Source organism: Archocentrus centrarchus, chromosome 11, assembly GCF_007364275.1.
Source record: "Archocentrus centrarchus isolate MPI-CPG fArcCen1 chromosome 11, fArcCen1, whole genome shotgun sequence".
NCBI lineage: Eukaryota > Metazoa > Chordata > Actinopteri > Cichliformes > Cichlidae > Archocentrus > Archocentrus centrarchus.
Genome location: NC_044356.1, coordinates 17413164 through 17429285, shown reverse-complemented (window position 1 = coordinate 17429285; position 16122 = coordinate 17413164). Strand labels below are relative to the sequence as shown.

At 40.1% G+C, this 16122-nt stretch overlaps 1 protein-coding gene across 4 annotated transcripts in view; it reads left to right on the top strand.

Moving 5' to 3' along the window:
- Positions 1–16122, top strand: part of atxn1a (ataxin 1a) — a 95503-nt gene that overhangs the window by 22487 nt on the left and 56894 nt on the right. For 2 of the 4 annotated variants that reach the window (XR_004020549.1, XM_030740603.1), the window contains exons 1-2: positions 3415–3477; positions 6072–6254. The gene's annotated coding sequence lies outside the window, so the exon portion shown is untranslated. Of the gene's footprint in view, positions 1–3414; positions 3478–6071; positions 6255–16122 lie in introns of those variants that run through there. The other 2 variants (XM_030740604.1, XM_030740606.1) reach the window with 2 other exon arrangements.

Genomic DNA, 16122 nt, shown 5'->3' with positions numbered 1-16122 from the left:
GAAGACAGGAAGGGAGTATGTAAAAAAAGAAGAAGGAAGGAGGAAAAAGAGGAAGATCTTAGGAAAAAAAAGACAAGGTGAGAGGAGGACAGGAAGTAAGAAAAGGAGGATGTTGGATTTGAACAAACCTTGGTTAATCTACTTTAAATTTTCTGGTTCAAGGACACAACAGCAGATAATATTCTTTCCTGGGAACTGACAGCATCAACACTCATATAAAGTGGTACTGCTTATAGCTTTTTTTTTTTTTTTTCTTCCCAACCTTTTGTAAAATACTAAACGCAACTTTGATAGCTGACCTTCTGGTAAAGTTCTTTGCTAATATTATCATCATCTTATGGCATTAATTAGCTTTTATTATTTTACGAGTGGCATAACAACATCAGGAGACACTCAATTAATGGTGCCTCCTGCGAGGGCCTAATGGAGAGGAGTTAGACAGTGAGCAAGTGCTTTCAGCCTAAGCTTCAGAAGCATTTCCCCTACACATTCCTGATGACGTTTCAATATTGTGCGCTGACAAAATATGTTCAGGTACCTCTGTTATTAGTCTACTTTATGAATAGTGTGGTAGAACATTATTTGATTGTGTCACCTAGGTTTGATTGGCTGCACAGGGCCTTGGTATTAGATCAGCTTTATAAGGTATATTGTTACACTGTCAAATGAGAGCAACCATAGACAGTATAAAAGGTGGACGTAGCTCTGCCGTGACGTCAGCTGCTTGTTTCTGAAGTTCCGTTTTGAAGCCTTGAGATGAGCGTTTCCGATGTTGCCATCTTTGTTGCAAAAGAGTGGCAAGTCTGAGTGTGCGGTTTCATACCACAGGTAATCCTCTGTTTTGAAACATGGTGTCATTAAGAATTCCAAAACAGACTTTTTATCCAGTATGATCCGAAATGAGTGTCTGAGCCCATAAACTCAGCAGGAAACTGTTCACAGGGGTCAAGACAGACATTTTCTCATACATTTCTATAGGACCAGCCACAGCTATTACCATCTGGTGGCCTTCAGATAGAAGGCAGGTTTTTACAGGGCGTCTCTGCCTGTGTAGGGGAGTTCTTCCTCCCTACCGTCGCCAAGTGCTTACTCACAGGGGACAAGGGACATCATTGGGTTTCTCTGCCCATTACTGTAGTCTTGATTTTGAAATATCGACTGCCTTGAGATGACTTTTTTTGTGAATTGAATTGAATTGAATAGATATTCAATTCAATTAAATCAACAGTTCACAAACTTTTTTTTGTGGAAACGGCGCACAAAGAAAGAAAACATTCTCTTCAAAGCTGTCAGACTCTGTTGACAAAAACAGTAATTTTATGTCCCAGACGTAGGGAGTTGGCGGTGAACAGCTGTGCGACTTTGGTGTTTTAACACATTAGTTTTAATCTGAACTAACCGTTGAATACACAAGAGGCACACAAAAACACAAACTTAAGGCAGCGGTAGACTCCAGTGCTCTGCTGGGTGAAATGATGTCTGTGAGAAGAGCAATATCTGCCTGTCTCCCTGATGAACACGGCTGTCCGGCAGCACGAATCTAAATATAGTGTAGAGTTAAATTAATATTCTTTTTTTATTTTATTATTTTTTAGGTAGCTAAAATACGCTTTCCGTTGACCCCTTTCCCGCAGTGCACTGCTTTGTTCCATCCCCGCTTTAAATGAACTGAACCATCCATAAATGAGTCAAAACAGTTTATTTAGTGAAACTGGAAACAGTGGAATGAAATATTCTCATTATATTTTAATAATGCTGCATCTGTCATCTGACCTGTTTGCTTTGACCCATAACTGAACATTTAGCCCACTTTGTCCCACTCACTGAGATGAATATTGTCTATGTACAGTACTGTATGCATACTGTATGAATGGTAGTGAAGACATAGCTGAGAAAAAAGCATGATCTTGGTGTATACAGAAGCACATTTGGGATGCTTTTTAGAGTGCTACACTTTGACCTATGGTTGTAGGGCTGAGGATTGCTAAGTAAGTTGCATAACAAAGAGTTCATGTTCCTGTTACTGCTTCATTGAATGTCTGGGGCTTTTTCTTGCTTTCACTGCGTTCTTTTCATTTTTAGTTCATTTAGCCTTACATGCATTACAGTTAAAAAATAGCATTGCAAACACAAAAATGTCATCAGTGTAGCATGTAAGAATATGAATTTCACAAATTTAAACTGATTTTGTAAAGTGAAATGTAAAGCCCACATTCATATGATTTTTCACTATGTCTGTGGGCTTTACATTCATCTGTGGGACATTTGTGTCAATTGTTACCCTGTAAATGTTCCTTTAGTAATTTGACATTAAACTGAGGCTTTTATGAGGAGATATTCAGTGATTAACAAACACATTACTTTTGCAGGACCTAAATTATTTGGTCATAATTCCGCTTCTCACATTCAGTCACTCTGATACAGGCTTGGTTGTGGGCAAATAACCACCTTATTGCTAGCCAGCTAGTAACCCGTCTTATGTGCAGCCAGTGAACCAGCCTGCAATGCAATTCAACGCCTTTGCAAAGCTGCACTTTCCTTGTATCTTGGAATCTTACTCTTATGGCACATTTCAAACTAGAAAAACAGCTTGGTTATAGCAGTGTATCTTGTGCAGAATAGCTGAGTAGTAGTCAATTTTGGGAGAGTTTGCTTCCCTGGCCTTCTGCCTTATAATGCATTCTGAACTTTTATCATTTACAAAAATACAAATCAAGTGCAAAGACAGAACAAATGAAGGTGACTTAGGCAGGCAAGCATGGCACACAAAGACACACAGAGCTCCCTGATAGCCTCTTAGAGAAGATTTATTAAATGTAAACATATACAGTGCTATATTAAAAAAAAAAAAAAAAAAAAAGGCAAATCATGTGTGAATACCAGAGCTGAATTGACCTGAAGTGTGACAGAAATGTGCAGGTTTAGAGCTCTTGTATAAAAGAATGTTATGAAGCATCACGTAAAATGTTCTAAGTGCCCAGAGGGTCGACTTCTTTGTGTCCTTGCGCTCTAGCAGCAGTGGTACAGCTCTGCTTCTCATAGATGCATAGATGCTCCTCATCAATGCACAGTGCACTGCTTTTTAATCTTGCCTCTCATCTCGACCTTAACCATTACAGCTAGATCACAATCTGACCTTAACCCCCAGCCTAAACCATGTTACCTGAACCTTTAAACTTGAGCTGTTCTCAAACATGCACTGCTGCGCTGAACTTTTCTAAACATTACCCAACCAAGGTACAGACCAGAAAGCAAATGTCCAAAGCAAATGAATTGGATATTTAATGGTCTTTACCCTGCTGCTTCTTTAACCTCATGCTCAGTTTAAAGCTCAGATCGGTACTTAGAGATGTATGGTTAAAAATTTTCTCTCTCACACGTGCATGCACAAACTCTGTGTTCTCTTCGTGACAGAGGGACACCAGGCAGGAGACCAATAGAAAAGCAGGCTGAGAGGGGCAGTGCACAGTTTCACAGGTGCACATGGACACACACACACACACACACACACACACTCAGGCTGCCAGTATTATTGAGTGCCCTCTGCAACAGATGGGGAACTGAATCCTAGGCTGCTGAGTCGGAGGAAAATCTTGCAGTGGTACGTGTGAGCATTTACAAACCGTTGCTTATCTGTAAACTTTTCACAATATTTAGAACACTCCCTTTTCCAAGAAGCACATAGGCAAGGTGAATCCAAGTGAAAACTCCAACCCTTATAGATTTAACCCCTCACATTGAACAGAGATGAAAATTTGATGATTTAGTGATCCAAAAATGTAAAAAGTGCAATGAAAGATGTGATCTGATGACATGAAATGTCTAATTTGTATTTTTTGGCATTGATATATAGTTTGGTTGTAACTACATCAGGACATATTTTTAATACCATTTGATTGTTGAAAATAAGCAAGCAAATGAATCTACTTTAACTGTAGAGAAGTGTAATTTTATTCATATATAGGAAATGCATATTGAAGCAAAGAGCGTGACAGTCAGAAGTCAGGGTCTCTGAGGCAGATCATGTTTTGTACACCTTTTTCTATTGCTTTGTGGGTTTCTGTGTGTATACATGCTCTATTAGCTGCATGTGCACACCATGTGTTTTGCATGTTTCAAATGCCTGCATGCTCGTGTGTGTATATGCTTCTTAAATTTTGTGTTAAGTTAGTGAAAAACAATAATATGCATGCTTTAGTATCACTTTCTGTCCCTGGGGGGGAAAGGCTGGTTGTCACATGATCAGCTGACCTGATTTTGTGTTGCTGAGTCGATGCGTTGTTTCGGGGTTCAACTTAATGCTCAGCTCTGCCCTGTGACCTTGGGACATGTCTTTGTCAATGTGGTAACAGCCTCGGGGGTTACTTAAAATAAGAGAGCACTATGGATGGGAGCACTAAGTGTTTCTCTCTGTGCTTGTGCATCAAATTAGGCACTGTACCACATTTTATTTGCCTGGGGAACATTAACTCACTCCTTTTAATGAAGATCCTGCAACAAAGCCATAAAGTTGGATTCACACCTGGGCGATACATGATGCAATAGCACTCTGCTTTAGGATATGGTGGAGTGCCACTACAGCAGTTGGGAATTAAGTGCTTTGCACAGAAGGTGTAAAAACAAGTCTAGTGGTTGTCTTAGCGTTTGATGTATGGGGCTTGAAAATAGAACTTATTTCCCTGAATGGTATGCATGCAGAGTAGAAAAGGAGAAGTGCGATTCTTTCAGTATTGCTTTAGACATAGTGACTGTCATTGAGCGCTTTCTGAGAAAACAAATGGGCCCTTTGTAGTGTAAAATTACATTTAACATTACCAAGCAATGAGATGTTGTTTTCACAGAAATACTACTTTAATTTCTCTCAGTTTACCAGACATTTGGTCAAAGGGAAACATTGTCCTCAGTGGAGACTGAGCTAAGGTCATGTGCAAGAACTAAGTAGCAATGATTTTTGTTTAGGAAAAAAATAAAGAAGATGAGAAAAAAAAAAAAAAGAGGACACAAGCCTCAAACCGTGTGTCTCATGTGGGTAAACAAAGCGTGGTTGCCATGCTGATTCGGCGTCAGTGTATAAATAGCATGGGTGTTTGTTCCGAATACTCTTAAGAGTAGGGAGAGAGCGCAACAGAAAAAGGGAAAAGCAGAGAAAGAATCACAAGTGCAGACATTTACAAATGCACACGGTTTACAGACTTCAATTTAAACAGGGATTGGGATTTAACAAGTACTACAAGCATGCTCTGTGTGTGTGAGTGTGTGTGTGTGTGTGTCAGCCTTGTCAAGAAAGGCAGTGGTAGAAATTACTCTGTCATAAACAACAACATATCAGCAATTTTCCTGTTTGAATTTGCACACCCATTTCTTCTTAACACAGAAGGCAATTGGAATTTTATTGTAATAGTAGCATCATTCTGCACCTCACTAATGGGTATTTTATGTAATTCTTTGTGTGTGTGTGTGTGTGTGTGTGTGTGTGTGTGTGTGTGTGTGTGTGTGTGTGTGTGTGTGTGTGTGTGTGTGTGTGTGTGTGTGTGTGTGTGTTAAGATCAAGCTCATGTTTATGGACCACTTATTGTGCTTGTTTCCAGCTTTATATTTTATTCCTGGACTGTACGAGACTAGCTTTACGTGATTCACAGTTCAAAATATTCCTCATTTATCTTGTGGGGTGCTGGCCTTCAGTTCATCCACTGTCTGAAACAAACTGTTTTAACTCCTCTCCCTTTAAGGGCACCCTCCCTTCAGGCTAACTTTCCTCTGAGTGGGTGCCCCTCGTAAATAAGGGGGCTACTAAGGCTACTGCATGACCATACTGTGGATATCTCTTCTCTCTGACATCTTAATGCTCCAAGAGCAGCAGCAGTGTTTCTACATAAAACTGAAGTAATTAAATGGAAAATAATACTTGATGGTTAAGCCTATTATTGTACTTGCAAATCTGGTTATTATGCAGCAATAATTGAGCTAGAATAAGTAATAACTGAGACCTAAATAATCACATTAAGGAAATAATATTGCCTGCTGATGTGTTGAAGACAGCAATGAATGCCTCTCTGTCTGTTTACCTGTAGGGAACGGTGACCACACCTGCAGACAGACGCGAATAGACGGCGCAGACATCTTCTCCCTTCCCTTCCATTGGTGCAGAGATCAAGGCTTCACATCAGGAACTACAGCTGAAATCAGTCATCAGCTCTCAGCTGAGCGGAAGGCTCCACCTACTCCACCAGTTTAGCCCTGCCTCCTATTCTCAGGTAAGAGTCAAAGAGGATGGAGTCAGTAACATTATATTTACTCTGGTTCACAAACAAGCTAATGATTTTTTTATTTATTTTTTTTTTACTTACAGGCAGATTCTGGTACAGTTGACCACAGTCTTTTTGTGATAATTGTTATGAGACTTTAATATGAATACACAAGCTTGGCTACTATTAAAATCCAGTTAGACTTATGGTGCCCTCTTTATGTATAGATATGCATGAATCAGGTCTTAATGGGTTAAAGCCATCTGGTGTGTTCAATCCATCAAGGGATCTTTAATACAGGAGGCATATTTTTATGCCAGATCAGTGGTAACCATGGAACCATGCATGGTATCACGTAAGCATCGCTTATGATTTATAACATGATGAGTTAAACACAGGCACCGCACAGTAACTTCATGATGTTACAATATGAAGAAGTTGAAGCTCCAGCAACACTTGGAGTACAGAAAGCAACTTAATTGCTTCACCCCCATTGCTTATTATAGATAAAATTTTAAATAGGGTAAGAATATCATAGAAAAAGTACAAAAAAACCCCACAATCATACACCTCCTCAGACACCAACAAGTATGTGCTGGACATATGATTATATGAGTTACGGTACACAGATGTTTCCTCTCCAAATATATCAAGACTCACTGTACAGCCTACGTGAGTCTGAACCAAATGAATCAAACTGCAGGTATGAGAGGAGATGGGTCTGGACTGGTCCTTCCTTTTCTTCTTTTAATAACAGTTTTCATAAGAACTGAGGTACTTAGGTGTGCTTTGGGTATTTGTGTGTTTCTGTGACTCAGAGGATAAACTTCTCTGAATGTAACTGAGCTCCTGTCCTTCTCGCCTTTTTTGACTTTTGATTTTCTTGTTTTGTTTTCCATTCCTCGCTTTGAACAGCCCACCGTGACGTCTCTCAGCTCCTTCTCCCAGCTCCTTCTCCCATCCAGATTCCCTTTCTTTCTGTCTCCTCGTTCATCTCTCAGTTTCACTACCCATTCTCTAGCCGAACTGGCTCTCCCTTCTTTTTCCCGTCTTTCTGTATCCTCGGCCTCCACTGCATCTATTGAAGCTCCTCCGTCAGTCCTTTATCTCCGTCTCACCAGCTGTATGTTGAAGCTTCAGTCTCTCCTATGAGGGATAGTAGAATGAATAGAAGGGCTTACTGAGGGAGAGAGGGAGAAAGCCAGTCCCTGCTTTTTTGTCTCGCTAAACATCTCTTACTCTCTTCTACTCTATCTACCCTCCCTGTCCTAAACTCTGCTGTGACCATTATCAGCTCCACTTTCTCCTGCTGCTCACTCTGCCTGCTCTCTGAGAGGCGGTGTTATTTTTATGGGATGGGTGAAGGTACAGACAGGATAGAAAAGATAGGATTTTTGTACCAGTTATTAAAAAAAAAAACGTAAAACCCAAGCTGTTTTTTGATTCTCATTCTGGTTGCGGCATGCCCCCACTGCTACAAAATAATTTTTTGTTTATCAACCCTCAGCGCAAAGTTATACTTGACTCACCAACAGCATCATTATATTTTGCTGTGAGGTACTTCAGTGCGCTCAGGGACTTGCTTCATAACTCTACAAATATGTTTTGAAGTACATACTAATTAGTTTATTAAATTAACATTGTACCAATTTATAGAGGAGTAGATTTGTGGATGGGGGGAGAGTTAGAGTAAATCAAAAGGTAAAATAAAGATGAAACAAAGTAGATAATTGAGAAAAAAAATGCTGAACATAAAGTAGCCTTTTTAGATATTTTTGTTTGAAAATCACCCTCTTTCTGCTCTCCCTTCCCTCTCTCTTCCTCTTTCTTCAGCTGTCAGGCTTGCTGACTGGAAATTACACATTTCACTCCCCGCTGCTTTCTGCTCGCTCTCTCTTTTGTAAATTCACTGTTGACAGTTGCCTTTCTCTGAACACAAAGTCTCAGAAATGAGCAGATGGAGGGGTGACAGCCTAAAAGCTCAAACAATGACACTGGGCGGCAAGTCGCCGTGGCTGTCGGTGTACCATATAGAGACTGTCAACTATAAAGAAGTAAAAGATGTAGAATCAGAATGAGAATACATGACATAAATCAGCTAAAATTTATGTTAAAATATTTGACATGTGGCTTATGTTGTATCCTGCGTGATTTACAGTGAGTTTAAGAGCAAAATATGTTATAACGCTGCTAACACTGGAGTACTGCATGCATACCCAGCAAAGACAAATAAATACCCTCACCTGTCAATTCATTAGGTGCGCCTTGCTAGTACTGGGTTGGACCCCCTTCTGCCTTCAGAACTGCTTTAATTCTTCATGGCACAGAATCAACAAGGTGCTGGAAACATTCCTCTTAGATTTTGGTCCATATTGACATGATAGCATCACGTAGCTGCTGCACATCCATGATGAGAATCTCCTGTTCCACCACATCCCAAAGTTGCTCTGTTGGATTGAGACCTGGTGACTGTGGAGGCCATTTGAGTGCAGTGAACTCATTGTCATGTTCAAGAAACCAGTTTGAGATGATGTGAGCTTTGTGACATGGTGCTTTATCTTGCTGGAAGCAGCCATCAGAGGATGGGCACATTGTGGTCATAAAGGTATATAAAGTAAAGTGCCATGAAGTGCCAAACCCTGCCACATTCAAAGTCACTTAAATCACCTTTGTTCCCCACTCTGATGCTTGGTTTGAACTTCTGCATGTCGGATTGTCTACACACCTAAACACATTGAGTTGCTGCCATGTGATTGGCTGATTAAGTATTTGCGTTAACAAGCAGTTGAACAGGTGTACCTGCTTAAATAGCAGGTGAGGGCATATATTTGACATAGCTCTATGTCTGTCTAAAATAGATAATGTTATACTTAAAAGATATTTAATTTCTTAACAATTTACAAATACTTTACAAGTTTGCATACAACATTAACATGAACAAGTAAATATTAGCAAGGTTTGTTCTACTGTCCAGGATGAAGATTGTTTACACAAATAAATCAAAAATACATTAGCCTTCTGTTTTGGAAACATCGTGTTGATCCGCTCATTAATTATCTTACTGGTTGGTTATAACTTTAAATTCCAATCATCCTTGGGGCCTGTTTACAAAATATGCTCGGCTTTGATTCAATAATTGCAGAGACCGGTTAAACTTATTTATGTATTGCAGAAGAAATCTGACAGCTTTATGTGACTTCAATCAATTTTTGAGAGACTGATTTAATTTTTTTATTTGAAATTGGAATTCCTCCTACCTACTCTCTCTTTCTCTCGTTCATGGTTAGACTCACTGCAGCCTACAGCTACGGTTCACAGTAATCTCAGAGATGTCAAATGACTAATTAACCCAATGATGCTTTCTGCAATACAGTTTCACAGGAGCGTCTGGATATGCAGCAATGCCAGGGGGCGTGAGTCCTTGAACAAAAGCTTAAAAAAAAAACCCCAAAAAATAGATCCAGTCCATTTTGTTGGTCACCCGCTAAAAAGTTTATTGCCAGTTACATATCACTTGTATAATAGCAAAATGTAATTAACATCAGTTCCTCTATAGTAAGAAATCTGTTAGTTTTGGAGCACATTGCTGGTATGAGAAGGTGAATCAACATGAGTATATGGAGAGGTCATCCCTTCTCTCTCTCTCTCTGTGTGTGTGTGTGTGTGTGTGTGTGTGTGTGTGTGTGTGTGTGTGTGTGTGTGTGTGTGTGTGTGTGTGCGTGTGCGTGTAAGAGAGAGAGCGACAGAGTGAGTGCATGGATTTCCCCTTCTCTGTTTTCTTGTAATCGCTACGCTCTGCTTTATTTGATCTGGGCCCCCGCTCTCATAGTAGGATTGAATTGGGTTTGGAGAGCACTGAAAACACACACACACACACACACACACACACACACACACACACACACACACACACACACACACACACACACACACACACACCTGAGAGTGCCAACTGCAACAACAGCTGTCACGAATTAAAGTGGCAGAGAGACAGAAAGCAAACAAGAAGAGGGACAGCAGGAAAGTAAGTTACTTGAGGACTGGGAGGGTGCTCAGAACAGACATGTTACACTTTTAGGATAACCATAAAGAGGCAGCTTTGCATTCATTTCAGTTTGGTAGAACAAGAACAATTAACTAATTAAAATCAATCATTAGATCTTTTTTTCCCCATCTTTCTCTGTACATCTGCTTTTCCTTTTCTTTCTTCCTTTTCCTGTCCTGTCAGCGGCCTCCCTTGCGAGTTCCTCACTCACTCAATCTGTCTTTTGTCTCACTGTCTTTACTTGTCATGCTGCCACTCTCCACAAAACCACTCTGACACACACCTACTTTAACTGCTTCTGCACACTGAACAGTTAGTTAATTACCTTGCCCGGTGTCTCAGAGTTCATCCAGACTGCTGGTTGTGGCTGAATTACTAAGAAGAAAGGATAAAGGTAGACAGGAGAGGAGGCAGGAAAAAAAATGAAGTGTGAATCAATCGATATAAAGAGAGACATTCACCACTGACGGCATAGACCTAATTTGTATACGCAAGAGAGCAGAAGAAAAAGGAACTCATGTTTGAACAAAATTAATTTAAATTTTACCATCCAAGTTTGTTCTTTTTCATGTGAAAAGCCTCACAACTTGGTAAAGACATTTGTAGGGAAATCTCAGAAAGCTGGAATGTAAATCTCTGTTGCATGAATGTAGCGCTCCAGAACACAGGAGCACAGTGGAGTTGGTGGAATCCTAAAAAAGATTTTGGGAAAGCTCTGTCTGATTTCACATTAAACTCCAGTAGCAGCTCCTTGTTTCTTATACAGTAGCTGAAGAGATACTGAAGTCTGGCTTAATAATCAATCCACCTATTAGCTAGTGAGGTCAGTATAACTACCTATTTGTATACATGCTGGTCAAGTCTTGAGTCACTGCTCGTGTCTTTATATTTTCCTTCCAAGGAGCCTGATCTTGTATTTTTTTAAGCAATCTCGAGCAGTAGTTCTCCAGGCTTTCTGAAGGTATTTCAAAAAGGCTTTAACACAGTTTGACAGACATAAAATAGGATTTCTGCAGCAATGAGGTGATTCCCACAAAGGTAATAGCTGAAGACGTCTTGGTATGGCTTTGTGTCCTTAAAAAAATTTGAGAAAACTGGACAAGTGGAAGAAGAAGTGTCAGGTCTAAAAAAAAAACCTATTTGTAACAGAAGAACAATATCCATAATGGAACAAAAGGCAGCCAGAATCCAAAGAAGAGCTTTGAATGTGCTTCAAGAAGCGTGGAAAACTATTCCTGAAGACTTCTTAAGGAAATTAAAGGAAAGCTTTCCTAAGAGAGTTCGGGCTGTGTTACAGATTGACTTTCAAGCTTGTTAGAATTGTAGAAACTATTTTATTTACTGTATGTTTGCACATGTGTCAAACATAAACAATAAACCACTGTACCTGTTTCCTATTTTCCTAGCAAACTATGAAGAAATGAGGGGTGGCTCAAGACCTTTACACAGTACTGTATTATGCTTTCAACTTTGAATGCCAGTAGAATAGGCAGAATGCTACTAAAATTGTATTAAGTCATGAATTCAATAAAACGGTTGGATGTTATTAGGTTAAAATTCTTTTATAGTTCTACTAACTCTTTCCAGCAGTTTTTAGGTGTGTATAAATGGCTAACTATAAGCTATAACAGTAATCTAATAAGATAAATGATCCAATATAATTCGGTTGTACCTCCAGAAAGCAGCTTAGGAATGCATGTTAAAAACAAATCACCGGGGGTCAACTTATAGATCCAGTGGGCTGCTGGGCTTGTAATACACTGGCAGTAACCCTGCTACATAGTATGTCAATGTATTTGAGGGAGATCCCCCTAACATGCTGCCGTATATGAAAGTGATGTGAAAATGTCATTTGGAGCTGTGAGGTATTGACTGGAATTGGTGTGGAAAAACATGTTGCTGTAGGTCATTACTAATGAACCATGCATGTGCTGGTACAGCGTGCGTGTCAGTGTGTGAAGGGCTGAGGGCGGATGCCTGCATCTTTATGTTTACTGTGTACTGTATCATCGTCAGCATGGCTGAATATATCTAGGCATATACTCTTAAATGTCTATGTAAGAGTAGATAAACTGTGTTTTAGGAATGTAAGGTGTGTGTGTGTGTGTGTGTGTGCGCGCGTGTGTGTGTGTGTGTGTGAGAGAGATTTTTATTCTGCGTAGGTGCCATTATTCACATAAGTGTACTATTCTGTGTTGGTGTGATTAAGTGGGCTCTTCCCAGCTTAAACCCACTTTTGTTGCTCTTTTCTTTGTTTTCTCTTGATTCCCTTCTGCTTTATAGCATTAAGCAGTGAGTAATGACGGCTGACATCATCTCTGGCTAGGCTAGTGCTGACTAATTGGCCAGAGCAATCTGATTGCATTAGATCTTATTCCTTCAGGGTATTCCCTGTCTTCCGCGCCTGCTTTGAAAGATATCCCTCATTGTTTGCATGGAGCAACATATTACTTTTGTGCGGTGTTGGGGTTTTGGACTTTATTGTATTCATAGCAGGATGAAACAAACTGCATCGGCTGTGAATTAGCACATTTGATATATGGTTTGTGTATTTTAACCCGAAACATGAATAATTTTAAAAGCGGTGATTGCTGTTGAGCCTTGACTGGTCTTGTTAATTGCTATCATCTAGAATGCTTGTCTCAGGACACCTCAAGGATATTACAAACGCACTACGGGGACACTAATATACCGCTGAAATGTCTTTGGTTATTGTGCGGATGCTCTGGGTGCTCGTATGAGAAAGCAATAAAAGTTGAAAAATGAAGTTGTGCTTTAGATTTACTAACAGCCATAAGAGGCTTTTTTTTTCTCCACTCATGTCTCTTCCCCTCTCTCCATGTATTTTCCCCGTCTTCTCTCCTCCACACAACCTGCTCTAAGAGCCACCTTTTCAAGTGAGGTAAAATGATTATAGTAATGGACCCCCCCCCCCCCCACCACTCCAACCTCTCTCTTGCTCTCCTTCACAGTTCCTGCTCTGTACATTCTGTTCTGTACATTAGTGCAGCCCCAGGGATGCCCTCTCTCTCGCTCTCTCTCTGCAGCTTAATGCAATCACACCTTCTGTATAAGTGCGCTGTGAGAGATGGAGAGAACTGAGAAGAGCGATGAGAAAAAAAGGGAAGAAACAGGTGGGTGGCAAACTGGCAAGAGTGATCACATCCTAGGATGATAATTACCTGCAGAAACGAATCAGAAGTCATGCAAATGAGATAATTTACAGGTTGCCCTGTCAGTGATGATAGGTCTATAGTTTCTTGGAACAAATGTCAACTGTATGATCATGGAACTTTTAATTTCATGTTACGTTTAGGATATTTTAATATTTTTTTTGTGTGTGTGTGTGTCTGCAAGATCACATTTAAACAACAAACAAAAAGAAATCAAACACAGTTCAAATAGTTTGAGCTACTTCTAATGGGTAGCACAGTGCAACTCAAAAGCCAAACGTTCTTATAGTTTGGCATTCAAAGGGATAAAATGCAGACTAACTGAATAAGTTCAGATGCAACAAAAAAAGTGGAGAGTAGTCTCATCAGTTTTTATGCCTGAAGGTTCTGAAATGGTCAGAAGTTCATGATGACAAACACTTCTCTCCAGGAGGAGTTGAGCTCAATTCAGCAACTTCAGCTTTTAGTGAGATGAATGAGGATGGCCTTTGTGGTGCCTGGGAAGTCTTTATGCTGAGACCTATAGAGAGTTTATTGCTTTTACAACTAGGCTCTATGATAAAGTGCCATCTTTGTCGCCACCCACACTCTCCCACCCACCATTTTCCCCGCACATCTCACCGTCTCTCTGTGTGTTACTGCAGCGCTGAGCCTTGTTGCCGTTGTTATCTCCTTTTTTTTTCACCTCCTTGTCAACTTTACCTTCATTCTTCTTCCTGTCATCTTTCTAAGTGTCCATACTTCCCTTTAGTTTCCTCTGATTTCTTCTGCATGTCTCACTAGCCATTGTTGACTTTGTCTCCCTTTCTCCACCTCATCTCCACTCTCTCTTCAATAGTTAACATAAGGCTGTTGAAACTGTCTGCTGCAGTTTCCCCCCACCCCCTGTATTTAATTTTAATTTTATTTTTCTCCACCTGCATTGGTCAGTGTGTCTTTGTTACTAACTTGCACGTCTTTCCCTTGTCAACTCAATCTGATGTGAAAAGCTTGATAGAGTTGCATTGTGCTTTTGGTTCTGGTTATGCTTTCATTTATAGAAGAAGAAGGAGAAGAAGAAACAGCCTTTATTGTCCCGCAAAGGGGAAATTTAGTTGTAACAGCAGCAAAAATGTCAAAACACATAATGCTGCTGCATTATATTTCTTGCTCACTTTTGCATCTGCACTACCAACAGGATCAATGTAGTTCTTTATGTGAGCTGAATTACCTTTTGTAAAGATCTTTTTTAAAGAACACACAGGAAAACAAAAGCTTTCCTTGAAAACACACGTTTTCCTGTGGGAATCCTATTGACCGTATTTTTTCTTTAAAAAAAGAAAAATCACCATTATTCATGTTCTCTGTAGTGCTGTTTATACCAAGCCTTCACAAAATAGTGTGTACAATCTGTGTGGCAGTGCTGATGGATGGCCACTTACCAATATCCCTAATACTCTGCAGTTCTGCCTCTGTACTCATTCCTTTTATGTGTGGAGAGGTGGAGGCTAATAGCCCATTGAGCTAAACTAGTTTTCCTTCACTTGCGGGAGTGTAGTGAACTTGGGGCCCTGTGGTTTCCTGAATTGTATAACAATGGCAGATAGGCTTTGGCTGGGGAATTTTAATGGAACAGTGGAGGGTAATAGCCAGCAGACATTATTCAGCACGGCCACCTGAGACATGTTCAGACTTACATCCTGAGAGAAAACTACTATCAGTCAGTTTGGACCTTTATTTATTTATTTTTTTTTGATTCTCCATCTCTTTGCTTTGCAAAATATAGAAGATTGTTTAATCCATCCATCCATTTTATTAACCACTTATTCAATTCGGGGTCACCCAGCTGTCACAGGGTGAGAGGCGGGGTATACCCTGGACAGGCCATCAGTCCATCACAGGGCTATAATATAATATAGCCAGTCAAAAAAAATAGATTAAATAAAAATAGTTTGCTCCTGAAGATTTTCTGGATATGGCAACAGAAGATGAATTACACTCATCCTTGAAGGGAGCCATGCGTAGCCTGCTTAATTGTCTATTATATCCAAAATGACGCTATTATTTACACTCATTAGGGTAATGTTTCCTGGGCTCATAAATGACGTGAAATGTAGGGAAGTTTTCTTTAAAATGTTTTAAATGTTTTTTCCTTACAATCTGATTTCTTTTTGCAACCAGAGGAGCCACCCCCTCCTCGCCCTTCTGCATTGGTCTTACTTTTCAGACCCAGAAAGTTCATCGAATGTCTGCATCCCTCAAAGGACTCGTGCTACCTACCTGTTTTGTTTGTCTTAATGATCTTTTCCATCCATCTGTACATTTTCTTCAGCTTATCCAATTCAGGGTTGCAGGGCGGCTGGGGCCAATCCCAGCCGGCATGGGGCGAGAGGCAGGGTACGCCCAGAACAGGTCACCAGTCGGTCACAGAGCTAACACAGAGAGACAGTCAACCATTCATACTTATGGATGATTAAGAATCACCAATTATGCATGTCTTTGGATTGTTTAAGGAAGCTAGAGTATGTGGTGCGAACACGCAAATTCCCCAAAGAAAGGCCCCTGCCTGGATTTGAACCCAGGACCTTCTGTAAACGACGGCACCACCATTTGATCTTTTCCTTTTTGTTTATTATTGTATAAAATGTGTTTGCTTCTGAAGATGAATAACAGCCATGTA